Raw genomic sequence first — 14,934 nt, forward strand, 5'->3', positions numbered from 1 at the left:
ATGGTGAGGAAAAATATTGACTGTTATCTGAATCGCTACTGTATTGTTCTTTTCAGAGAAAATGCATTCTAGGTCAGACTTACAGCTGCAGATTGAAAAATTCCCCTAAAGATTAATAAGGATTTAGTAGTCTAAGGCTGTGATGTGGTATGCCTGTTTGTCATGGCTGTTAGTTTCAGCTTCTGCTGTGTTGGGATGCAGGTTTCTATCACTATCCATGGCACTACTTTCCTGTTTCATTTGTTCTCATGGACAAATGGCTGGGGTTGGAAAATAGGAGTGCTACTAATTGACCAGCTGAGGAAAGGTGTTAGAGGCCCTGATAACTTTTTAAAAGTGTCTTTTGGTGTTTTACTGTAACTCCCGGGTGTTATAGTGTGTATTTTTTTCAAGTGTATTTAGTTTGAGGGAGAGGGAAAGAGCATGTGCAGGTGGGGGAGGGGCAGAGAGAGAGGGGGAGAGAGAGAGAATCCCAAGAAGGCTCCCCACTGCCAGCGCAGAGCCCCATGTGGGCTTGAACTCACGAGGTTGAAGTCGGATGCTTAACTGACTGAGCCACCCATGTGCCCTAGTGTTTATGTTTTTTTTTTTAAAGTTTTTTTTTTTTAATGTTTATTTATTTTTGAGACAGAGAGAGACAGAGCATGAATGGGGGAGGGGCAGAGAGAGAGGGAGACACAGAATCGGAAGCAGGCTCCAGGCTCTGAGCCGTCAGCCCAGAGCCCGACGCGGGGCTCGAACTCATGGACCGTGAGATCCTGACCTGTGCTGAAGTCGGATGCTTAACCGACTGAGCCACCCAGGCGCCCCAAGTGTTTATGTTTTTTTAAGAAAATCCCTTGGGGTGTCTGGGTGGCTCAGTTGGTTAAGCGACCGACTTTGGCTCAGGTCACGATTTGGCTCAGGTTTGTGAGTTTGAGCCCTGCGTGGGGCTCTGGGCTGACAGCTCAGGGCCTGGAGCCTGCTTCTGATTCTGTGCCTCCCTCTCTCTCTGCCCCTCCCCCACTCAAGCTCTGCCTCTCTGTCTCTCTCTCTCTCAAAAATAAATAAAAACATTAAAAAATATATATATTTAAAAAATTCCTCAGAGTCAACTCACAGAGCACACTGAAAATTAATTATTTTAATTAACAAGAAAAGCACGATTTGTGTAGCACTATGTGCTTTTTCAAGGAGTTTTCGTTTCTATTCTATTTCATATTTTCATAAACATATGTGCCATTGTCGCCAACTGGCCGAGAAAACAATGGCCAAAGAGGGTAAGTGGTTTGTCCCTAGGTGACTGTATGTCTTAGTTTATGCCTGTTCTCCTAGAATTAGTGCCCTCATTTACTTTCATACGTGCTGAAATTTGTCAGTCATCAAGTCACTCTGTTTCTCAGGATAGGATCCCAAGCCTCCTCACTGCCAGTTTATCTACAGGTACTTTTGGTGGTTACTTTCCTAGCCTCGGAGTCATGATCTTTAATACTTACGGGGACAGGGGAAGTCCTATGGGCCTAACTTTTTATTCTCTATGGGAGAGTTTAAGCTGTTTTCGTCCAGTTTCTTTTCCAATGCCACATGTCTGGTGGAGGCAATTTCCTAAATGCACTGAAAAAAAGACTGGTAATCTAGAGACTTAATATACATAATTCAACGTTGAGTTCACTAAGCTCAAAATAGTGAAAACATACACTGATTAAATTTTATATGTGTTGCAAACTTTGTTTTTATTTATGCTATTACAGATTGGATTTGAGGCATTGAGATGAGAAGTAAGCAACATGTAACTTGTTATAAAGAATGGGAACTAAGCTTATTAATTTTGTTCATTGCTTTGTCTCTAGCGACTAGCTCAGTGCCTCATCTGGCAGATAGTAGGCATTCGATAAATATTTGTTAAATGATGGAACGAGTAAATGAATGCATAAACAATGCTTTTCTCGAGACTTGACAATACAAACTTATTTTGGGCATGGATTATTCACAATGAGATGCAAAAGAATTACTATGTAAATTAGATGACAACAAATGTGAACACTTTGAATTTTATGAAATATTAGGTCTTGTAAACTTGGAGGGTATCCGATGTTGGAACCCCCTTGTTGGTAGAAATATGTCCATCTTACCACCATATTAATTAATTTCCGATGCTTTGACAAATGGAAATGTGGAATTGTTATTTTATGTTGGTGTGCAGATTGGACATTTGAGTAAATAAGATAACAATTCAAGTTGCCTATAAATGTTTATAATGCTTGTAAAACACGATACTTTAGATGGAATTTTGTATGGTCAGTGTTTTTGCTTTTGTTTTTGTTTTTTTAAGAGCTCAGATAACATGAGGATCTTTTAATAACAGTGTTTCTCATAGTATCACAGCAAAGGCATATGGAGAGAATGAGCTTGAATAATCAGAAAGCGCTCTATTTTGTTATTTTAGAGAGAGCACCAGAGGTAATACTTTCAAAAATGGACTCTAAAAGTAAAAGAGAAAGTAAAGTATCTGGTCTGACATTGTTGCATGTTTTATCAAGCCTGGTTCATTATACGTGTGTGCTTATCTAAGTGTTCCTGTTTAAATAGTAAAAGGAATAAAAACACGAATGCCATAATGACCTTGTTATGCATTTTATTATTTTCTTTCCCAATTGTCTTGTGTCTGATGAAAACTCGGGCATAATTTCATGTGCATGTGCTTTTGGAAGTGAGCCCAATGATGAGAGTGACCGTGAGTGTTTGTAGGGTTATATCTCAACCCTGAAAGTGCTGAAAGTGTGCTTAGAGATTGTGCAATTGAACTTTTTCAAAAGCTTTCCGGAGTAGTTCCACTGCTGGTACATGTCCAGCTGGATGCTTTCCTTTCCTTTATTAGAAATGTTTGCAAAAAACTTTTGGCTTCTGTCTCTCTCCCAAAGCATATGGATGTGTGGATTCAGTAAACAGAGCCACATGTTTTAATTTGGGTAACTTTGATGGAGTAATATGTGTTTTCTATAGAAATCTGTACTCACAGTTCTGTTGGTCAACTCAAGTGCCCTCTGGGCTAGATTTATGGATTAGAAAGAGTGGCAGAACTGAATCTGTAAGCAATCACCATGGAAATTTGGGTGGTAAGCTGAGTAAACAACCCCTAAATATGTCCATATCCTAATCTCTGGAAGATGTGAATGCTACGTTCTATGGCAAAAGGGAATTTGCAGATGCGATTAAGTTAAAGTTAAACCTTGAGATGTGGAGATTATCCTGGATTCTTCACTTGGGCCAGATACAATCATAATGGTCCTTATCAGAGGGATGCAGGAGAAGCCAGAGTCAAGGAACGAGGCTGTGTGATAATGGGAACCCAGACAAAGGCAGTGAACTTTGAAAGTGGAGGGACTTGGCCACAGGCTAAGGAATACAGACCACTGCTATGGGCCGAGAAAATCAAGAAAAAACATTCTTCTTAGGGCCTCTGGAGGCAACCAGTGCGACTGATACCTTGGCTGTGGTCTCGTGAGACCATGTTGGACTTTTGACCTCCAGAAATGTGAGAGAATAACTTTAGGCAGGTTTCAACCACTAAGTGAAGTTAATTTGTTACAGTGACAAGAGCAAACTAATACGCTCAGGGCAGAGATGGTGTATGGAGCAAAGGCAGTGTCCTAGACTAGCGACATGTCGAGAAGAAGCTCTTTTTCTTCGAATGACAAAGCCCTGACCCCTTGGGGGTTGATTGTTTCCTCTCTGCTTTCACTTAGAATTGAGAGCCACTGGTGACTTTGAGAAGATAATTGTCACAGCTGTCCTCACGGTAACCTCTTCTTATTGAATTCCTAGAGGACAGCCAGAGGCTGGTTCATTCATATGCATTATCTCCCCTATCATCCCATTGGCTTCATCAACTGGACATTGTTGCCCCGGTTCTAAAATCAGGAATTAAGGCTTACAGAAGTAAAGTAACTTGAGACAGTCTCCACAGCTAACAAGGGACAACACGTGGATTCCTCACCCTTCATACACTGAAAAACCTTTGAATGTCTTTACACAATAGCTGGTCTCTAAACTGCGTAAAGAGAATTTGTTTTATGTATTTTCTTCCGTGTCGATGGAGAGATCCTTAGGAGGGGAGAGCTTGCTGCACTCATTTGTGCTACGGGGTTGTGTCCCACAGTCATTGGCAGGCATCTGGGGCCAGTGGCGATGAGTGGCATGAAAAATTGATCCCCAGCGTTGGAAGGTGAAGTTCTGCTATACACTCCTCGTGATGCCCGACTCTTGGACTTTCTCTCCAGGAACTCTGGGTGGCAAAAGTCTTTCTGCTCTGATAAGGCCTGAGGAGCTGGTGGATTAGGCCGGCTCTGCAAGGAAATTTAGAAAGGACTGTTTAAAACCCTAGGTTTTGGAAATCTTGCCATTTGCAACAGCGTGGATGGAACTGGAGGATATTATGCTAAGTGAAATAAATCAGTCAGGGAAAGACAGATATTATATGTTTTCACTCGTATGTGGAATTTGAGAAACTTAACAGAAGACCGTGGGGGAAGGGAAGGGGAAAAATGGTTTCAAACAGAGAGGGAGGCAAACCATAAGAGACTCTTAAATACAGAGAACAAACTGAAGGTTGATGGGGTGGGGGGACCCGGGAGAGGGGAAAATTGGGTGATAAGCATTAAGAAGGACACCTGTTGGGATGAGCACGGGGTGTTGAATGTAAGCGATGAATCATGGGACTCTACTCCCGAAGCCAAGTGCACACTGCATACATTGTATGTTAGCTAACTTGACAACAAATTATATTAAGAAAATAATAAAACCTTAGATTCTGATTCTAAACAGAGTAGAAACAGGGAGAAGGGCACTGTACGTGGGAGGAGAGTCATTGCAGGAAGTTTAATGGAGTGGCTGAGCAGAATTATTATGTAGCAGATGTTTAGAGCAGGAAAGGATTTGGAGAGCCCTTTCACCCAGGTAGGCACTGAGCCTGGGTGAGGTGCACTGAGTCTCCTGAACTACGGTGGGTTCGGGCAGAGCGGGGGTCCTCTGTTGGCATCTTGACCCCAGACCACTGCTGTTCCCAAAGCCCTATGACTTATGCTGTGAAAAGGATTTGTCTTAGAGAAGAAGAGCCTTTCCAGATGGGTAATGAAAGCAGGAAGCAAGGAATGTGGTCCAGGATGACCTCTATGCTTCTGAAGGATACATGAAATGGCTCTATTGGGAAGTCATGTGACATGAGTTTGGACAGACAAAGCAAGGTTCATCTCACGGGAAGCATCATGCTTTTATTTATCATTGTCTGAGTACTTAAATGTCTCCAGGAAAGACACATTCTGTGCCCTACTTCTGGAAGGCCAGCATCATCTTATACCTATGTAGTGCTGTAAAACCAAAGTGGTTTTAAATATATAAAATGAATAATAACTGTTGTAATTTATAAGGACCTGGCTGTATATGGAAACTACCATACTCTGTATTGTCCATATATTAATGAAACCTTCAAAAATAACTCTGTGAGATATGTTACCTTCATTTTTTTGAAGAAGAAATTGAAATCCATTTAATACTCATGACAGCCCTTGTTTTTCAAAGCATGTAACAGATCGTTTGCTTAGAACAATGTAACAAAGACCTGGCAAGGGTAGAGTGTGGACACAGGTTTCCAGTCTCTAAGTACACTGCTTCTATTGCTACATAAACCCAAACATGTTCAAAGGACAAAAACAGAAAGGCAAGTATAAGCTATGACTCTGGAGGACACAGGCTTGAATGTCAGATCTGCTATTCCCTAGCCCCAAACCTGGGCAAGTGAATTCACCTCCCTGAGTCCCAATTTGCTAAAATTGTTAAAATATGAATACGTATAGGGGCGTCTGGTGGCTCAGTCAGTTAAGTGTCCAACTCTTGATTTTGGCTCAGGTCATGATCTCATGGTTCATGAGTTCGAGCCCCACATTGGGCTCTGGGCTGACAGTGTGGAGCCTGCTTGGGATTCTCTCTCTCCCTCTCTTTCTGCCCCTCCCCTGCTCATGCTCTCTCTCTCTCTCTCAAAATAAGTAAAAAAATAAATAAACATTAAAAAAATTTGTTAATCCATTAATGACTTGGGAGAGGAAAAGAAACCTTACACTTTAAACTGTTATCTCTTTGACTGTAGGAACAAATTTAATTTCTCTGAAATGAAAAAAAAAAAAAAACAAAACAAAACCATTCAAAGTAGTCTACTTTAAGTAGAAAAATTAAGAATGGTTTCCCAGGCTTTTTGTTTTTCTTTAGAGGTAGATATGTTTTTTGTCTCAAGTTTCTAAGTCAGATGAGATACAGATGTATTGAGATGTATTGATTGTTATATTGATTCAGGCATCCGTCCACCCATCCATCCAGCATGCTACTCTCTCTGACCTTCTGATGTTCCTCAAGTAACCAGAAGAAATGAACCTTTCACACATCAGTGGAAGGAAGGGAAGGAGTGTCATGCAATAGTTAAGGTTCTGGTTCTGGAGATTCAAAGACAGGGCTGCAGTTCTGGACCTATTGCTTACTTGTTATGTGATCTTATATAAGTCATTGAATCTCTCTAAGCCATTTATCTCTGGGTGCAACTGGATAAAATAATGGTGTTGTGACGAGGAGTATGTGAGATAATGTTTGTAAAATACACGTTATCTGGTACTTGGTAAGTACTCTAAAATGTTTGGTCTCATTATTAGTAATTTTGATGATGATAATTATAGCACGAGTAAAAGGTTAGTAGTAAAATCCAACAATAAGGAATCAAAAGCCAGATTAAAAAAATGGGCAAAAGACCTGAAAAGTCACCTCACCAAAGAAGGTATACACATGGCAAATAAAGGTCATCAGGAAAACAAAAATTAAGACAACAAGGATATACCACTAGACGTCTATTAGAATGGCCCAAATCTGGAACTCTGACAACACCAAATGCTGGAGAGGATGTGGAGGAACAGAAATTCTCATTCTTTGCTGCTAGGAATGCAAAATGGCGCAACCACTTTGGAAGACAGTTTGGCAATTTCTTATAAAACTGACCATACTCTTACTCCTACAAGTGATCCAGCAATCGCATTCCTTGGTATTTACCCAAAGTAGTGGAAAGCTTATGTCCACATGAGAGCCTGCCCTTAGATGTTTAGAGCAGTTTTATTCAGCTTGAAAGCAACCAAACAAACTGGTGCATACATAAAAGGGAATATTAGTGATAGGAAAAAAAGAGCTATCATGCCATGAAAAGACAAGGTGGAAACTTCGATGCGTATTACTAAGTGAAAGAAGGCAATGTGAAGTCTACGTGCTGTACGGTTCCAAGTATATGACATTCTGGAAAAGGTTAAACTGTGAGGAGAGTAAAAATATCAGGATGTCAGAGGCTTGTGGGGAGGGAGGGAAAGATGAATAGGTAGAGCACAGATTTTTAGGGCAGTGAAACTATTCTATATGATACTGTAATGGTGGGTAAATGTCATTAAACATTTGTGAAAACCCACAGAAGGCACAACACAAAAAGTGAATCCTAGTGTAAACTGTGGGCTTTAGTAAGTTATAATAAAATAAATAAAAAGTAATAATAAAGCAAAGATACTATCTCATCAATTCTAATAAATGTACCCCACTAATGCAAGATACTAACAACAGGAGAAACTGGGAGAGGGAGTGTATTTTTCTGTAAATTTAAGTGTTCTAAAGTATAAAATTGTTAAAAAAATAACTAGGGATGAAACAGAATATCAAAGACTGTGGTATCCAAAGTATCCCAAATCGGGGGCACCTGGGTGGCTCAGTCATTTGAACATCCGACTTTGGCTCAGGTCGTGATCTTGCAGTTGACCAGTTTGAGCCCCATGTCGGGCTCTGCGCTGACAGCTCAGAGCCCGGAGTCTGCTTCAGATGCTGTGTCTCCCTCTCTCTCTGCTCCTCCCCTGCTCACGCTCTCTCTCTCTCTCTCTCTCTCTCTCTCTCAAAATAAATAAACATTAAAATTTTTTTTTAAAAAGACAAGTATCACAAATCAGACTGGCGTCAGACTTCTTGAAAACGATGGCATGATATGCTCTCAAAATTGAGGGAATGTGATTTCAAATGCAGAAGTATGTATCTGGTCAAACTGTCCCCTACTTATGGGTAGACTAAAATAATTTTTAAACATGAGAAAGAAAAAAAAGATAATTGGTGCCATGACCAAAGTCTATAACGTATTTATATGGAAAGGAGAATACATTGCTCCTTTGGGAGAGATTTAGGAAATGCTTGACAGGAGAGACTTTGAGTCTTAGAAATGAGGACGCAACTGACCAATGGATAAGTACAGGAAATGTTAACGGGCAGAAGGAGTGGAAGGGACAAGGGTAACAAGAATAAAGCATCCTGGTATCCAGAGTTTCATGTGGTATGATTGAGTGTAGTAATGGGGGATACAGTTTTGATAAAACTAAGATGTAGAGTGGTCCCATTATGAAAGGCTTGTCTGTCACACCAAGCTTATGAACTTTACCTCGTAGACTAGGAGTTGACAAACTTTCTCTGTAAACGGCCAGAGAGGAAATATTTTTGCTTTTGTGAGTCATTTGATCTTCTGTATAACTACTTAACTCAGCTGTTGGAGCATGAAAGCAGCCATTGACAATATGTAAATGGTTGGGAGTGGCTATGTTCTAAGAAAACTGTATTTACGGAATAGTTGGGAGACTCTGATAATACTCTAGGCAGGATACAGAGAAGCCATGATCTGGGGAGGCATTGGTGATGGAAACTGTGAAGTAAAAATGAAGTAAAAAGTGTAACGAGAGTAAAGTTATTGAAATGGTCATGGATTAGAGTCTGTGACAGACAAGGTGGGTTGCTTTAGTTTTTATACCAATATGCCTTTCACTGAGGTAGAATGGGGGAAAAAAACCACCTCTACATTTAGTGGAGAGATATTGGGTTTAGTTTGGAGGTTCCTGGGGCTCATCCAGAAATCGGAGTTACTGTTACATAAATGAGCCAACAATGGTCTCTGTATATTGGCCCGTAGGTTGTTTATTTCTTCACAGCAGGCTGAGACCCGTTAGCGCAAAAGCCTTCCAATGCCAAGCTCAAGATTTTACACATCCAGTTGTTTTCAATAGAAACCAAACAAGCAGATTCGTAGCGATTTAGAGCCTGCCTTCTTTGCAGACCTTACGAAACTGCACCCAACATCTGCTACCTATAAATAGATAAAACCTCTGGTGCTATTAAAACCCCAAGCCGTTGCTGCTCTTTGGACTCTCTGGCCCAGAGATTCCCTTCTGTGCTGCTAGGAGAAATCATCTAGACATGTAAACCCTCCTCTGATCCTTCTTTTCCCTAAGCGTTCCTTTGCCCTCTTCCCCAGTGGTCTCACACCTTGAGAGACTTCCCTTCCTAGAAACCTACCAAAACATCATCCGAATAAAGCTTGTGAGTGCTATTGCCACCTCATGGTCATATCTTTTTCCTTGATCAGCTCCCTGATCTCCTCACCCTCCCATAGTTACAGTGATCGATGCAAGCTTTATTGGCACAGTTGGGATGGATGGATTTTTCCCAAGGAGTAAGAAACAGAGATTAAGGATAAAACATTAGGGATTCCTCAGGAAACATCATTATACATTGGCCCGGAAGAAGATTAAAAAAACACTTGAAAAAATAGACATAAATAAGACAATCAGTTGAGAATCACGTAGAAGAAAGAGGCAATTTCAAGAAAGGGATGTTCTAGTATCTGATTCCACAGAGAGGTCAAATGGGCCAGAACTGAACATAGTTCACCAGATTTGGGTGTTAGGGGCTCATTGTAGGAGTACCTTCAGTGATACCACTGAGACAGAAGCCTACTGATTGTAAGCTGAAAAGTGATTAGAAAGTGAGGTGAGTCTTGAAGCATTAGGCATTGGAGAATGAGTAAATCATGAACACTGAAGTAGAGTGTGGAGTGGCACAGAGTTTCTTGATGAGGATGGAGAGTGAGCAGCAATCCACGTGGTGTGTGGATATCTGTGCTGGTCTGCAGACACGCAGAAAGATAACCAGGAAAGGAAAGGTTGTGTTGATCTACAGGAAAATTGTGTTGATTTTAAGGGCAAAAATCTTAAAGAAACGAAAGGATAAAACCATTGTAGATATTGGTAAGAGTATGTCTGGTGTGTTGAATCACAATGTTTACACTGGACCAGGAAAAACATGAATCCTTAACTAGATCATGACCCCAAGTAGAGATCATTTTAAAAACATTGGTTTCCAAAGAATATCGACAGCAGGAGTGTTGGGAATGGAGAATAAGAAAGCTGGATTGGCAGGGAATTATGAAAGCTCGTATCTGATGCTGTCGAAAGAGAATTGGGCCTAAAATCAAAGTAAGAACTGACTTGTGATTCTCACCTCCTAGCCGGTTGACTTTTGGCAGATCACTCGTTGCCTCTGTGCTCAGTTGAATGGTAAAATGAAAAAAGGTACTTATCTACAGCCTTCATTTGGATCAGATTCAAGTAAAACAACAGATGTAATGATGTTCTGTGCATATGTAAGACTGATGCACTGTAAGTCCTGTTACATCCACATCAACCTTAATTCTCTTTCCATAAGAATATAGAAACACTCAAACCAATGGGTCTCAATTCTGACTGCTTATCATAATTTTCTATAGAGTTTAAATATATGTATATGTATATATGTGTACACACACACACACACACACATATATATATATATATATATGTATGTATATATACGTATATATATATGTGCTTGGCTTTTCATTTTCATTCTAGATTCAGAGGGAATTTGTATTAAAAAAAAATAAAAGGAAAACCCCTCCACAGGTCACTAGCATGTGGGATTCTAACAATAAGAGCCCTCATCTCTTGAAACTGAACCTGAGGAAAACAAATTTCCTGAATACCTGAATGGTGGTTTTTCTGAAATGGAAGAAACCTTTACTTAAATTGTCTCTGAACGGAACAAATATTGTAAGAAATCGTATTTTCCCCTCAAGTGATATTGACATACACTATCTTACTCTATTTCACAATTTTATGAGATACTTTGGCTTATCTTCCTCATAAATACATTCCTGTTGAAAATACTTTTTATGATAAGTAGATGGCAAGGGTATTACAATCTTTGGAAAGATTGAGAGACAGGTCATCAAATGAAGATCAAAACCTTGGGAAGATTTTGTATAGAATTGAATGGCAGAGGGAACGGGAGGCGAAAAAAACCAGCTTTTTGAAAATTTCATTTTAATATAATTGGTATTTTTATCATGTTATATTTTAAAAGATATTTTCAAGTCCATATACATTATTTCATTTTGTACACACAATGCCCAGTACCGCGACCAAGATGCGTGGAGTGACTTACCAAAGGTCGCACACCTAGTAAGTGGTCAAGCTGAAAGTCAAAACTAGATGATCTTACTTAAAATGTTGCAGTGTTGACCCGAAAAACAAATAACCCAGTGAAGAAATGGGCAGAAAACATGAATAGACACTTCTCTAAAGAAGACATCCGGATGGCCAACAGGCACATGAAAAGATGTTCAACGTCGCTCCTTATCAGGGAAATACAAATCAAAACCACACTCAGATACCACCTCACGCCAGTCAGAGTGGCCAAAATGAAGAAATCAGGAGACTATAGATGCTGGAGAGGATGTGGAGAAACAGGAACCCTCTTGCACTGTTGGTGGGAATGCAAATTGGTGCAGCCGCTCTGGAAAGCAGTGTGGAGGTTCCTCAGAAAATTAAAAATAGACCTACCCTATGACCCAGCAATAGCACTGCTAGGAATTTATCCAAGGGATACAGGAGTACTGATGCATAGGGGCACCTGTACCCCAATGTTTATAGCGGCACTCTCAACAATAGCCAAATTATGGAAAGAGCCTAAATGTCCATCAACTGATGAATGGATAAAGAAATTGTGGTTTATATACACAATGGAATACTACGTGGCAATGAGAAAAAATGAAATATGGCCTTTTGTAGCAACATGGATGGAACTGGAGAGTGTGATGCTAAGTGAGATAAGCCATACAGAGAAAGACAGATACCATATGGTTTCACTCTTATGTGGATCCTGAGAAACATAACAGAAACCCATGGGGGAGGGGAAGAAAAAAAAAAAAAAAAAAAAAGAGGTTAGAGTGGGAGAGAGCCAAAGCATAAGAGACTGTTAAAAACTGAGAACAAACTGAGGGTTGATGGGGGGTGGGAGGGAGGGCAGGGTGGGTGATGGGTATTGAGGAGGGCACCTTTTGGGATGAGCACTGGGTGTTGTATGGAAACCAATTTGACAGTAAATTTCATATATTAAAAAATAAATAAATAAATAAAATTAAAAAAAAAAAATGTTGCAGTGTTGAAAAATCTCCCAGATTGGGAGACAGAGGCAAAAAAACTGAACCGAGTGGAGAAACAGTCCGCTGGGAATGCTATAACAACATGCCACAGAGTGTGGGTGACTCTTCACAGTTGTGAAGGCGGGAAGTCCAAGATCAAGGCACCAGCAGATCTTACGTCTGCCTCCTGGTTCATAGATGGCCATCTCTTTACTGTGTCCTCTCTTGGTGGAAGGGACAAGAGAACCCTCTGGGTCTCTTTCACAAAGGCACTTAACCCCATTAGGCTCTTATGCACTCATGACCCAATCACCTCCCAAAGGCTCCACCACCAATTACTATCACATTGAGGATTAGGCTTTAACGTATGAATTTGGTGGTGGGGGGTTGGGGCACAAGTATTCGATCCATAGCAATTATAAAATCAAATAGGATGAAAGATTCAGAAAGACTAAAATATAAATCTATATCACATCTCTATCCCACTCAAAGAAAACTGTGTTAAGTGTGGGGTTCAAATGAATTTTCTTAAATTTTTTTTTCCTTTACCGTTTATTTATTATTGAGAGACAGAGAGAGACAGAGCATGAGTATAGGAGGGGCAGACATAGAATCTGAAGGAGGCTCCAGGCTCTGAGCAAGCTGTCAGCACAGAGCCCAACGCGGGGCTCGAACTCACAAACTGTGAGATCATGACCTGAGCCAAATTCGGATGCTTAACCTCCTGAGCCACCCAGGTGCCCCTCAAATGAATCTTCTAACTGAAATCTATAAATTGCTTCAGTCTGTAAAAATCACACCATATTCTGGTTTCCTTCATATTTGTGCTATGATTTTACTGTATGTTTTCTGCTTTCCCTTGGAGTTTCTATTTGCCTTTGTTGTTCTTATGGTGAACAACAACAACAAAAAATGTACATTTTGCTACATCCATGAATTTAACGAGCTTCTTAAAGAGAGGATCTTTTTCGTAGGATCCACTTTCTTCTTGAACAGATGATTTCTGTAGTCACCAGAGTTCCCTTACAGACTGTGCTACTTCTCTAGGTCCACAGGAGAGCTATCCTTCTGAGACTGGCATTTGTTTCCTTCCTGAATTTTGTATTCCATATGTTTTTCATGTCATTGTTCAGGTTAGTTGTCTTTAGGACTTTCTCAGATAACTCCATGACTGTATGTAAGCAGGATAAATTTTCTGGTCTTTCGAGGTTAAAAGTGTCTCCTTTTTATCATCATATTTTGATATTTTGTTTGGCTATGGAATTCTAGGCACAATGCCTGAGGACATTGCATGGAAATTTGCACTGCCATCTTATATTGCTCTCTATGATAGGCTCCTGGACACTTGGCGGCCTGTCTCTTGTACACTGAAGTGTCTACCTCTGTTTGTTGTTGTTGTTGTTGTTGTTTTGTTGTTTGTTTTTTACCATCCCTCCCATGTATTCCTGAAGCGTTGGGAAACTTTCTATGACTTTCCCCTTAGTAATATCCCTTTCTTTCCATTTTATTTTCCCCTCACTTTCTAGAATTCCAATCAATCAGCTTATGATCATTTCCTGGATATCTCCTTTATTTCCTTCATCTTTACCTCATATTTTCTAGTCCTGCCTTTTGTTTCACGCTACTGAAGATTTCCACGACTTTGCCTTCAACGATTCAATGATTTTTTAAAGACAGATTTCAGGAGCATTAATTTCTCCAAACTCTAGTTCTTTAATTTCTCCTTTATTTATAGCATTTGTTCTTATTTTGATGATACTATATCTTCTTTGAGTGTCTGGAGACACTAGAATGTAATTCTTGTCTTCTGGTTTTAGGCTCATTATTTTCCCACTGAAAATTGATTTTTTCCCCTGGATTAGTTTCTCTCTCTCTCTCTCTCTCTCTGTCCTTATTTTCTCTGATGCAGTTTTTCTCATTTATTTGATGATCATTGGTTAGGTTCTGCTTTAGTTGGAGTGAGCCAAGAAGCTGGAGGCCTCCACAAATACCAGAAGAAGGAGGTTTATTCTTGCAAACAGCCAGCTTAGTTCTCTGTGAGCATTTTCATTTCTTAAGAAAAGGGCTTTCTTTTTTCTCTTGATTTAATTTGTTTCATTTGAGGCATACGTATCATACTGCTTGTCATTCTGTGTGTTTGTGGTGGCCATGGTTTAGGGACTGGCAAGACAGTGTCAAAGGCAGACCTTGAATTATCCCCTCCATTCTATAGTTTGTGTGTCTGAATTGTGACTTCCTCTTTTTGGTTTCAAATACAAATATATTTTCATCTGGTTGTGTGTGTGTGTGTGTGTGTGTGTGTGTGTGTTCCAGAAATTTATCTGAACTTTCATGTACTGATGATGCTGTCTCTTGTCCTTTCCCTTTATGGGTTGATTCCATTTCAAATTCTCTTTTCTTGTTTTAAGTTTATTTATTTCTTTTGAGAGAGAGAGAGAGAGAAAGAGAGAGAACGTGAGCAGGGAAGAAGTGCAGGGAGAGAGGGAGAAAGAGAGAATCCAAAGCAGGCTCTTTACTGTCAGCAGGGCTCCATCACACAAGCTGTGAGATCATGACCTGAGCCAAAATCAAGAGTCGGATGCTCAACCTACTGAGCCACCCAGGTGCTCCCG

This window comes from Panthera pardus, unplaced genomic scaffold (assembly GCF_024362965.1).
Source record: "Panthera pardus isolate Hobbes unplaced genomic scaffold, ASM2436296v1 HiC_scaffold_22, whole genome shotgun sequence".
Lineage (NCBI taxonomy): Eukaryota > Metazoa > Chordata > Mammalia > Carnivora > Felidae > Panthera > Panthera pardus.